Genomic DNA, 11,539 nt, shown 5'->3' on the forward strand with positions numbered 1-11,539 from the left:
CTGCTTTGCTCTGCCTGCTTTCCAAAGGAACAAAATACTCACAGTCCCCTCTAAGCAGCAGGTGTAGTTGTCGCGTCTTGTTCCACTCCTTTTGGAGCGAAAAAGTCCTGGGAGCGGAGAAAGCCTGGGCTCCGAGGGGGCTCACCCTGTTATCCCCCAAACTGCTTGGGAGAATCACAGGGGAGCTCTACCTCTATCCAGGCAGGCTCGCCTCTCCCTCTTCTCCTGAGGAAGAAGCTCCAGCGCCACGGAACAGCTGATTTCCGCTGCCTCCGGGCGTTTTGACGCTTCCCAGGATCGGGCGGCTTCAGAACGCCGCCATTCAGCGCAGCAGCGCTACCGGAAGCCGGGGAAATGTTGTTGTTGTTGTTGTTAGTTGCGAAGTTGTGTCCAACCCATTGCGACCCTATGGACAATTTTCCTCCAGGCCTTCCTGTCCTCTACCATCTTCTGGAGTCCATTTAAGCTCACACCTACTGCTTCAGTGACTCCATCCAGCCACCTCATTCTCTGTCGTCCCCTTCTTCTATTGCCCTCAATCTTTCCCAGCATTAGGCTCTTCTCCAGTGAATCCTTCCTTCTCATTAGGTGGCCAAAGTATTTGAGTTTTAGCTTCAGGATCTGGCCTTCTAAAGAGCAGTCAGGGTTGATCTCCTCTTGGGGAAATATATTCTGCCTTTTTAATATTTCCCAAAATATTTCTTTCTCTGGATTCTTCCCACACATTTTCCCATTGCTGGAGTGTTTTTCTGATTTCCCAATCTATCATACAATGTTAAAATGTATAATATTGCTTACTTTAAAAAAGAAAAAAATAATGTATTCATATTTCCCCACCCTTTTTAAATAGCACTGTTTGACATCCCATACTTGGACATTCTAGTTGTGGTATAAATTTCATAAGGGTATGAGAAGACATTTTCTGATTAACTCCCCATGTTATAGGTTTGTCCTTGCCTATTTCTATGTGTGCCATTTTTGATGAGAATAAATATTTTTCAATGTAGCTGAGAAGATCTGAATCCCTGAACAAATTTCTGTTATAAAGTATTAGTGTTGTATTTAGACATTGGTTTCATGTCCTAAATATATGAATAGTTCATCTAATATTTTATTTTATTTTATTTATTTTTATTACATTTATATCCCGCCCTTCTCCGAAGACTCAGGGCGGCTTACAAGCTTAGCAGTATGTAATATGTAATACATACATAAATAACTGAAATTATAATTTAAACTCAGTAGAAACAAGATGACCATCAGACCTTTTCTTGATGGTAAACAAACATTTTCAGGTTTTAATGTAATTTGAATTTTTTCTCAAAGCATAATACTTTTAACATACCATATTATGCCATGTTGTGTCTGGGAATATTATCATCTTGGAAGGTAATATCATGCCATACATTTGTAACATAATGGAAGCAATTCATAGCATATTATCTTCTAATCAATATATACGGTAATCATAAGAATATATATGAATACAATTTTTGCCTGTTTTGTGGCCAGTCTATAGACCTACTTTTATTTGTCCACTAAGTTCACTTTCAGTCAGCAGCCATGTAAGCAGTATATTTGCCCAATAAAACAATGTGAAAATATTGGGACGATATATTTAAGTGGAAAATTTGGATATTTAGATGTTAATAACTGAGAAAATTATGATTGATAAGAATTGTTTGAATATTATGGAGAAATTGAGCTTAAACAAGATTTATGAGAATAAGATACATGATGAATCAATAGGATGACTTTTACGAAAATAAAAAAATAAGAAAAAAAAATAAGAAAAAATGCTATATATGGATGCTATTATTGTTGGTATAAATGTAGAATATTTTTTTAAAATCATTTATATATGGAAAATATTGAATATCAAAAATTATATTTGTTTAATGTTGAAGAAGGAGAATACTACTGGGAGAAGAGAAGATCAAGGAAATATATTATTAATTGATATATTAATTTTGGAAATATAAAAATTAAATATTATTGACTGTTAATTAACCATTATTGATTGTATATTTTTTTTAAAAAAATTATGAACCAAGAAAACACCCTGTACAGCAGGCACTAAGGTTGTTATTGTAAAAAATCAATAAAACTTTTACAAAAAACAAAAAACAATGTTTAACTTAAAGTTGTGCCTGTCTACAATACTTGGATAGGTAAGACCTATGAAATAATTTAATATTCCCTGCAAAAGTTGGAATTTAATATTGTCTATGTTGCTTTGCTTCTTATGCTGTATGCTTTCTATGCTGTATGCTAAAAGCACTGATGCTAAACATTACTACATTATTTTACTTTTTTGAGTTCCTGTCATTGGAAATGGTGGTTAGCTTTAAATCATTCTATTATATTTTCCTGTTCTAATTGGCAGTTGAATAAAGAGTGCATTAAGATCTTATCTGCATTTCTCCTGTTCGTGCTACCATTTTAACTTTTGATCTTCTATGGGAACTGGGAATTCTTTTTATGCTTGCAGGTGCACAGTCTATAATAAATGAATATTGTCTGTGTATTTCTACATAAAATGGTCTGTGATTATTGTAGCAGTTCCAAATATTTGTCAAAATCAGGACTCTTATTTAATGAAGTTGTGATATTACCGAAAATACAGTTTTGCCTAAAAACATTACACAAAGGATTAAATATCATGAATGACCCCAGTAGTCTGATAAGAGCATTGTTATTTGCATCACTATATTATCCGTATTCTCTAAGCACTACTGGGTTAAAGAGTTCTTACATGTCAGAATAAGAGATTGCCTTGTGGTCATTATTATTAAACCCCAATGGCAAGGTTGGTCTCTGTGGAGATTATAAATGTATCATGAATAAAATATTCAAGCCACACTTTTTCTTGTTGGAACTTAAGTTTTACAAAACTTAATCTGGCCTAATATTGACAACTAATTGCAGCAAGTGAGATACCCAAACAATAATTACTCTTCTAGGTTATTTTATAGGATAAACATATTAAATATGTAATTGTTATAGCCCCTGAAATAGTCCAACAATTTCTGAAAAAAACTTTCTGAAATTAACAAACTGTCTTCATGTCAAAAAAGAAATCTGAGATTGAAAATGTGTTCTCCATTCTATTCATTTACACTGAATGGAAGACAGGATAAATGCAATTCATAAATTGAATTGAGAGGTCTCCTTATCAAAGATACAACTATGAAGCAAATGCAGTGGTGGGATTCAAATATGTGAACAACCAATTCTCTGTGTGGATGCCACCTCTGGAAGTCCATTCTGGGCCTGGGTAACAAACAATTAGCTACCAGTTCTGCCGAAGTGGTGCAAACTGGCAGGAATCCCACCGCTGGGCAAATTCATTATAATTTTAGAAAGGACATGTCATCCTGGTCTTATGAACTCTTTGTTGGCAAGACATCTGTGGCCAATCTGTGTGATTGAATTCAACTCAGACATTCAATAATGTGTAAATGAATACGACTCCTGCTAATGCTCTAATCTACCTCCCATTCGGAATTCATCAAGAAGCTTTGATGAAGAATTCATATAAATTTCAGAAGACCATTACACAAAAATCATTTCTTCACTGTGGTACTCATATTTAAATGATTTGAAATCATTTTAATAGCTTCATAAAAATTCCTGGCTACAATGACTGTGTTGCTTAAATTATTTGCAATTTAAGGGGTATCCAATACTGCACTGTTAGTTTGGATAATCATTGTGCATTTACTTCAACTGAATTTAAAGAAAATATTAAAAGGAAAAGGTTTTTTTTTCCATAGAAAGCTGAGAACGGCATTCCGGCACCTTTTTTGAGGGAAAAAAAACTTTTCAACAAGCTGTGTTGAGATTGCCAGGAGCACGAATGAGCATGTGCTGAGAAACGCCGATCTCGCACTCCTGCAATCTCCCTCGCTCGATTTCAGCTTTCCTTGCTACAAGAGAAAGCAGGCTGAAACGGAGCGAGGGAGATTGCCAGGAACGCAAATCGGCCGATCTCGCTCGTGCTGCTGCAATCTCCCTTGCTTCGTTTCAGCCTTCTTTCTCTTGTAGCAAGGGAAGCTGAAACCGAGAGAGGGAGATTGCAGCAGCATGAGATCGGCTGATTTACATTCCTGGCAATCTCCCTTGCTCCATTTCAGCTTGCTTTCTGCAAGAGAAAGCCGGGCTGCAGGGCCGCCTCTGCAGATACTGCTCTAATGTAGAGAGGGAAGGACAAGAGGGAGGGAAGGAAGAAAGAAAGGAAGGAAAGAAAGAAGGGACAATGGGAGAGGGAGGGAGAGAAAGAGAGAGAGAGAGGGAGAAGGAGAGAGAGAAGGAGAAAGAAAGAGGGAAAGAAAGAGGGAGAGAGAGAGAAGGAGAAAGAAAGGGAGAGAAATAGAGGGAGAGAGAGAGAAAGAGGGAGAGGGGAAGAGAGAGGGAGAGAGAGAAAGAAAGAAAGGGAGAGAGAGACAAGGAGAAAGAAAGAGGGAAATAGAGGGAGAGAGAAAGGGAGAAATAGAGAGAAAGAAAAATAGGGAGAGAAAGGGAGAGAGAGAGAAGGAGAAAGAAAGGGAGGGAAATGGAGAGAGAAAGAGGGAGAAATAAAGGGAAAGAGAAAAATAGGGAGAGAAAGAGAAAGAGGGAGAGAGAGGAGAGAGAAAGAAAGAGGGAGGGGGAGAGAGGGAGAGAAAGAGAAGGGGAGAGCAGTGGCGTAGCGTGGGTTGTCAGCACCCGGGGCAAGGCAAGTAATTTGCGCCCCCTAACCCGTGGATTTTAGCACTCGAGTCTCTTCCACTAGATTAGTTAAAGAAACCCTTACCCCCTAAGCACATGTATTGTTTGTTATGAAAATACTGATGTAATTAAAGTAAAATGCATCTAATGCGCCCCCCCAGATGTTGCACCCGGTGTGGCCAGCCCCCCCTGCACCCCCCACGCTACGCCACTGGGGGAGAGAGAGAAATTAAATTAGTAACATGATTGTTAAGTGAATCTGGTTTCCCCACTAACTTTGCTAGTCAGAAGATTGCAAAAGGCAATCACATGACCCTGGAACAATGTGACCATCATAAATATGAATCGATTGCCAAGCATCCGAATGTAAATCACATGACCCTGGGACTGCTGCAACAGTCATAAGTGTGAAAAATGGTCATATGTCACTTTTTCCAGTGCCGTCGTAACTGAACAGTCACTGGGCAACTGGTGGTACTCGGACATTGCCTTGTCCTAAAAGTGGTGCAATGGATGAAAAGGTTGAAAAGCCCTGTTTTAGTATACCAGTACTATTTGGTTCAGAATATTTTTTTTCTTGTTTTCCTGCTGTAAAAACTGGGTGCGTCTTATGGTCAGGTGCGTCTTATGGTCCCTAAAAATACGATAGTTCTTGCCTTGCTCAGCAGTGCAGGTTGATCCCTTTCCATCATCCCACCCTTCCTTTCCTCACACAGCCTGTTACTTGACCACAAAGAGCTGCTGCCCAGCACATTAGATCACAATAAATTACTGGTTGACCTCTACCTTCTGGAGTGTTCAGTTTCTAATTTTATGGCCTGTATCAATCAGATTATTGAATGGTGTCTGAAATGCAGCCATCTAACACAGAAATCCAAGCCACATGGAGTGGAGCCTTAAGAGCCAGACTAGAGTTTACAGATGCTCACTTTTCATAAACTAAATCCTTGGCCAGGAGGCAGAATCATGCATCTCCTTCCTTGTGATCAGAGTTACTGATAAAACACACTATGCAAATACACAGATCTGGGTCAGTAAAGAATCCATATAGATAGTCTGACAGTATTTCTTATTTCTTTGAATCCACAACTAATCTTTGAATTGGACAGCATATCACATACCTGTGTCTGATATTATTACAGAGTTATAAAATAGACTGCTGTCACTAAATAATTATATGAGATTCTAGATCTATCAGCCCAGTTCATTGCAGATCTGAACTCCCATGCAGTGAAACGGAGAGGGGTTGCAACTTCTGTTTGTAGTTATCCATGTTTCTGCACACTGAGATAATCGGCCATCGTACAAATACAGAGCCTATCATGCTTTTATATTTATATATGGAGCAGATACATTACCTGAAATTTTTGGAATGTGTAAAAAATTTGAACCAGCCCAGAAACTCATTTCCCATTGTTTGTGTATATAGAAAGTAAACCCTGAAATAGATTTGGAAAGAGCAAGGACTTTGATTAAATGGCAATGTTTCTAAGCATAGAACTGTTGAGTTAATTTGCAGCTGTTTCTGCTGTTTTCTTTTTATGTGCTTATGATTTTAAATCACATTTTAAAATCAGCCAAATCAGGAATAAGATTATGACTGAAAGAATACTAATTCTGAAAATGTTAAATTTAGCTTTAGTGTAATTTGCTTGTTTACTGTAGCTAAAACAAAATTATATTTCTAAAGCATTGGTTTGGATCTTTGGAAAGAAAAAAAGTTTAATATTTATGATTCAAAAATATAAATATGTGAGAAACATGTTTTTAAAGACCTTTGCAGCTTGTTCTCCTATATACCTTGCCACAAAGGAATAACTAAAATTATGAAATTTAGAATCTACCAAGCTTCCCTCCCATGGACAGAAGACAATCCATGGCAAATGTGAATCAGTAACCCATAGTTTAGCAGCAATAATACATCTAATTATGCTATGCATATTTAAGTTAGCCAAACCCTGGAGCAGTGGTAGCAATCTTCTATCACAATGGCAAGCCCTTTAAGATTATATTTTTAAAGAAACAATGGAACCCCTGGCAGAGGCACTGGAAATATAACTTGTTAAGTGTAAAAGAAATGAATGTCAACTTCCATGCATTCCCTCAACTTCAATGTTCGCTACTAAAAAACTAGGAAACTTTAAATGAAACTATAATTGTAGAACTGATTTTTTTTACTTTTTTATTTTTAGTGTAAAAGTGTGACACCAAATTAAAACATGAAAAAAATCACCAATTACTTTTCAACAACCTGTCCTGCTAACAAAAAGGCCAGAATATCATCAGGCACGACAGAACACACAGAAATGACAATGCCTGTTAATATATCTGATCTTGATAAGCAGAGCCAAACCGCAAATGACTGGCCAGACTGCTGGACCTATGAACAAAAAAAAGATTTTTGCTTGAAGAATGACTGGCTCTATGCTTGTAACATGAAACTTGGCTGTACGCCTTGTAAAAAAGTTGGAACTCTTGGTATTGAGTCAAAAATGGGTATGAAACTTTCCAAAGAATGGATTAACAATGAGATAACCTATTCTGGCACAGATAGCAAGCAACAGTTGACCTCACAATAAGCAAAAAACCTACCCTCATAGTATTTGTTCGATGCTGTATCAAAGGTATGGGAATGAATGCACCAGTAAATTTTTTTGGGGACTTGTTAGAACTTGAAAAAGTAACAGCAGAAGGAATATTTGATTCCTTACTCCAATGTCTTTACTCTTATGGGATGACAGAAGATTATTTGAAAAAATATTTGATTTCTCTGGCATGCGATGGCACAGCTGTGATGATGGGATGTAAAAGTGGAGTGAAAAAATTGCTGTCAGAACGTTTTCCTTCTATTATAGTTTGGCATTGTGCTAATCACAGACTAGAATTATCAGTAGGTGATGTTGCCAAGGAAACATCAAGAATAAATAGATGCCAATCATTTATTGATAAACTGTATGTCATATACCGTGCTTCACCAAAGAATAGTAGAGAGTTGCATTCATGTGCAGAATTACTGGGGACTGAGCTGCTGAAAATTGGAAGAATTTTAAGTACCTGATGGGTGTCATCTAGTTTGCATACAGTTTTGGCTGTATGGAATAATTTTGAATCCCTTGTGTATCATTTTGAAAAAGTAATGCATGATCCTACAAGAGATAAAAATGATAAATGCACTTATGATGGCTTGAAAAGAAAAATAACATCTACAGAATTTTTATTGGACCTAGGATTGATGTGTGATGCTCTCCAAGAATTGTCAGATTTAAGTTTGGATCTACACGACCGCAACATCAACTTGTATAAGGCAAATAAGAAAATAAAAATACTGCTACAAGTTTTTGAAGAAAGAAGACAGAACTTTGGGCCCTATTATAAATGTGCTGTTGCTGCTGTAAGTGATCTTCGCTTTTGTGGAGTTTTACTTCACAAAAGAGATTCAAGAAAGGATCCTCCCATTGACCCAAGTATATTTTATACAAAATTGAAAGAGTCAATTGAAAAAAGATTACTTGATAGCAAAGACGATGAGTTGGCATATTGGTCTCGCGTACTTGATCAAAAACATTGGCCTGAAGATGTTACTACTCAACTGACATTTGGAGAAGTGGAAATTAGAAACTTATCAATCAGACTGCAACTAAATGAAAGAGAAATGATTCGTGGATTCCGTGAATACATTCTCGAAAAGACATATCCAGAAAAACTGTTGCATTTGATACGGACTCTGAATACCATTCCTATTTCTTAAAGTGAATGTGAACGTGGATTTTCACAGATGAATCTAATTGCCACCTCAACAAGAGCTTCGTTAAAGACTAAGACAATTTCAGCACTTTTGTTCATCAAATTTGTCGGACCACCTCCGAGACTTTTCAATCCTTCAAAGTACGTTGATCTGTGGTTACTCAGAGGACGACATTCGGCCATAGATACTAAGAGCAAGGAAAGGAGTCAAGAACATTTGCCAGACAAGAATTGGACAAAAGTTTGGAATTATCTATGAACATTTGCCTTAAATACAATAAATTAAATGTATGTTAAGAATTGAATATATAATTGTTTAATTATATAAATAAATAACAAGATGAGAGTTCTGGCACCTTTTTTTTTTTAGAAAAAAAGCCCTGAAAAGGAACATTATGTAACCTATCACTACAGTACATTAGAGGATCCAATCTAATATCCAAGCTAAGAGTGAATGGAAAATGCTTTTTGTCTTTTATGAAGAGAAAGCTATGCAAATCTGTGATGATCTGCTTCAGGCAGAACTTTCCTCCTTATATCAGATATAAGACTAAGAATATTTACTAATAGTTAGCTAGAGAAAAGGGTTTCATCAAATATAAATAGAAATTGAGGAATCTAGGAAACTTCTGAACATTGGCTCTAAAGAAGATTTGTTTCAGCAACAATATTTGGGAATCTGCATTAGCACCATATTAAAAGGCATTCTAAGGCAGATAGTGTTATGTACAGAGGGGATGTCACACATAGATAAGCCACTGACACCACCAGGTGGCAGGGTGCCCTGTCAGGATTGGCAGGGCATCCTCTGGTGGGAAATCCAGATATTGGGATTGGTTCAATGTATACCTGGCTAGGTATATAAAAGGGCAGTTGCCCTTTGTTCTCCCAGTCTGTGCTGAATCAATAAAGCGTACTATGTGAACCCTGTTGTCCTGAGTCGTCCATCTTGGCCATGCGGTCCAGAACTCACGATCTAACAGATAGTGCTTCAACTGTTATGAAAAGAATGAAGAAAAACCTGTGAGAAGCTTTAAAGAAACTAGAAGAACAAGTCCTCTGGATGAAACACTATGAACATGATTTTTTCAATGAAGCAACAATAGACTCTAGATGTATTGAAGATAGTAAAGAAAGATACTGAATTGCAGTCACAGAATATCACTACAACTGTTTGCCTCATTAGGTAATTATGCTGGACTTCCTGAGCTAAATGCCATAAGAAGCAAAAAGAATGGGAATAGACTATGGAACATGTGAGGCAGAGGCTTGTTATATGAGAACATTATCAAATTGCATGCTCTGAAATTCATTGGCATATGATGTCTATGAAATCTACACAGTGCCTTTGGCTGAGCATGGATGGGCCCTGCAAATTCATGGTTGCTCTTCCTGATGGTAGTTTCCCTCACCAGGATGACTCAGCTCAGCAACACTTTGCATAATGCTCAGTATTCCTTAGCACTGAGACCCTTCTAAATGCTAAAAGTCCATTAAGAGCAGAAAATCTACTTACCTTTACTATAATACCAGCTGCAGTAATTTCACCTAGCAAAATGTATTGAAAAAGGAGAAAGGCATACTTCTGGGTTTATAAAATAAGGCAATGACAACTTTGAAGTGTTAAAGTATATAACAGAACTGTAAAGCCAGGCATTGAAAATCTTAAAGCAGGGGAACCATAGTAGGGATCTCATCCCTGCTCACAATTCTAGTAAGTGCAACCCACACCTGGCTCCTTTTCTCTCTGCTGAACCCTGAGTATGGAAACAGAAACCAGTGAGGAAAATGAGCACAAGGTGTAATGTAGTGGGTCCGACAAAAGGAAGAGATGCCAGCCGGAGTACATGTTCAGCTCTTTATGGGGGGGTAGCGTACTGGAGAATGAGGGTTACCTGGCCTCCTTAAATACCTGGCCAGGTAGGCAGCCAGACAATGGGGTTGGCCCTAGGTTTCCCGCCGAAACTAGGTTTCCCGCCAAAACCGTTCAGGCCAACACCCCCTGGTGGATGTTGCTATGCAGGTGCCTGCATACATAACACCCCTCCCCCCTTAGAGAAGAACCACATAACAACTATCGAACAATATTATAACTATATACACTGTGTGTTAATACAAGGCAACTGTGGGGTGGTCACTTGTACACATAGTCCGCTAAATAGGCAGGTGTCCTGTGGGGCCTGGTGGACCATCTGGGTGTGGCTTGGCCCTGGACTTGGACAGCTGGCTCGTGAAGCCTCTGTGCTGGGTTGAGCAGAGCTGGTTGCAGGAGGCCCTCCTCCTCTGGTTCCGGTTCTGTGTTGTTTCTGGTTGGGCTGACCTCCCCTGGGGTGTGGCTATCCTGTTTGGCGTGTGTGGTGCACTCAGGGACCGTTCCTCTGAGCTGGTCGATGTGTCGCCTTATGTGTCTGTCCCCCTCCACCCCCACGATGTAAGAGAGGGGTCCAGTTTTCTCAACCACTGTCCCCGGAATCCATGGATGCCCTGCCCCGTAGTTCCTTGCCCAGACCAGGTCCCCCACGTTGAGAACCCTGTGTGCTGCTGCTGCTGATGATGATGGTGGCCTATCCGTCTCTGCCGCTACTCGGTCTGGGTGTAAACGGTCCAGCTCGGTGATGAGACGCCGTCCCCATCGCAGTTCTGCTGGACTCTTCCCGGTAGCAACGCATGGTGTAGTGTGTTGGGCAAGTAGAAATTTCACCAGTTTATGATGCCAGTCCCCGCTGATGATGCGTCTGAGTGCGTCCTTGGTCGTCCTTACCATCCATTCAGCTTGCCCATTAGTCCATTGATGAAAGGGCGCGGAGGTGGTGTGCCTAATCCAATTCACCTTCAAGAACACCTGGAAATCAGTAGTGGTAAACTGAGGCCTGTTATCTGTTACAAGGACGTCGGGGAGGCCGTGTGTGGCAAAGAGAGCTCTGAGCACCTGGATTATCCTAGCCGAGGTCATGTTGGGAACAGGGACTACCTCCAGCCACTTGGAGTGGCTGTCCACTACCACTAAGAACAGTTGGCCCTGAAATGGCCCTGCATAGTCAATGTGGATACGGGACCAGGGTGTGTGTGTGGCCTCCCACCTGTG

The sequence above is a fragment of the Vipera berus genome, assembly GCF_964194415.1.
Source record: "Vipera berus genome assembly, chromosome: Z".
Lineage (NCBI taxonomy): Eukaryota > Metazoa > Chordata > Lepidosauria > Squamata > Viperidae > Vipera > Vipera berus.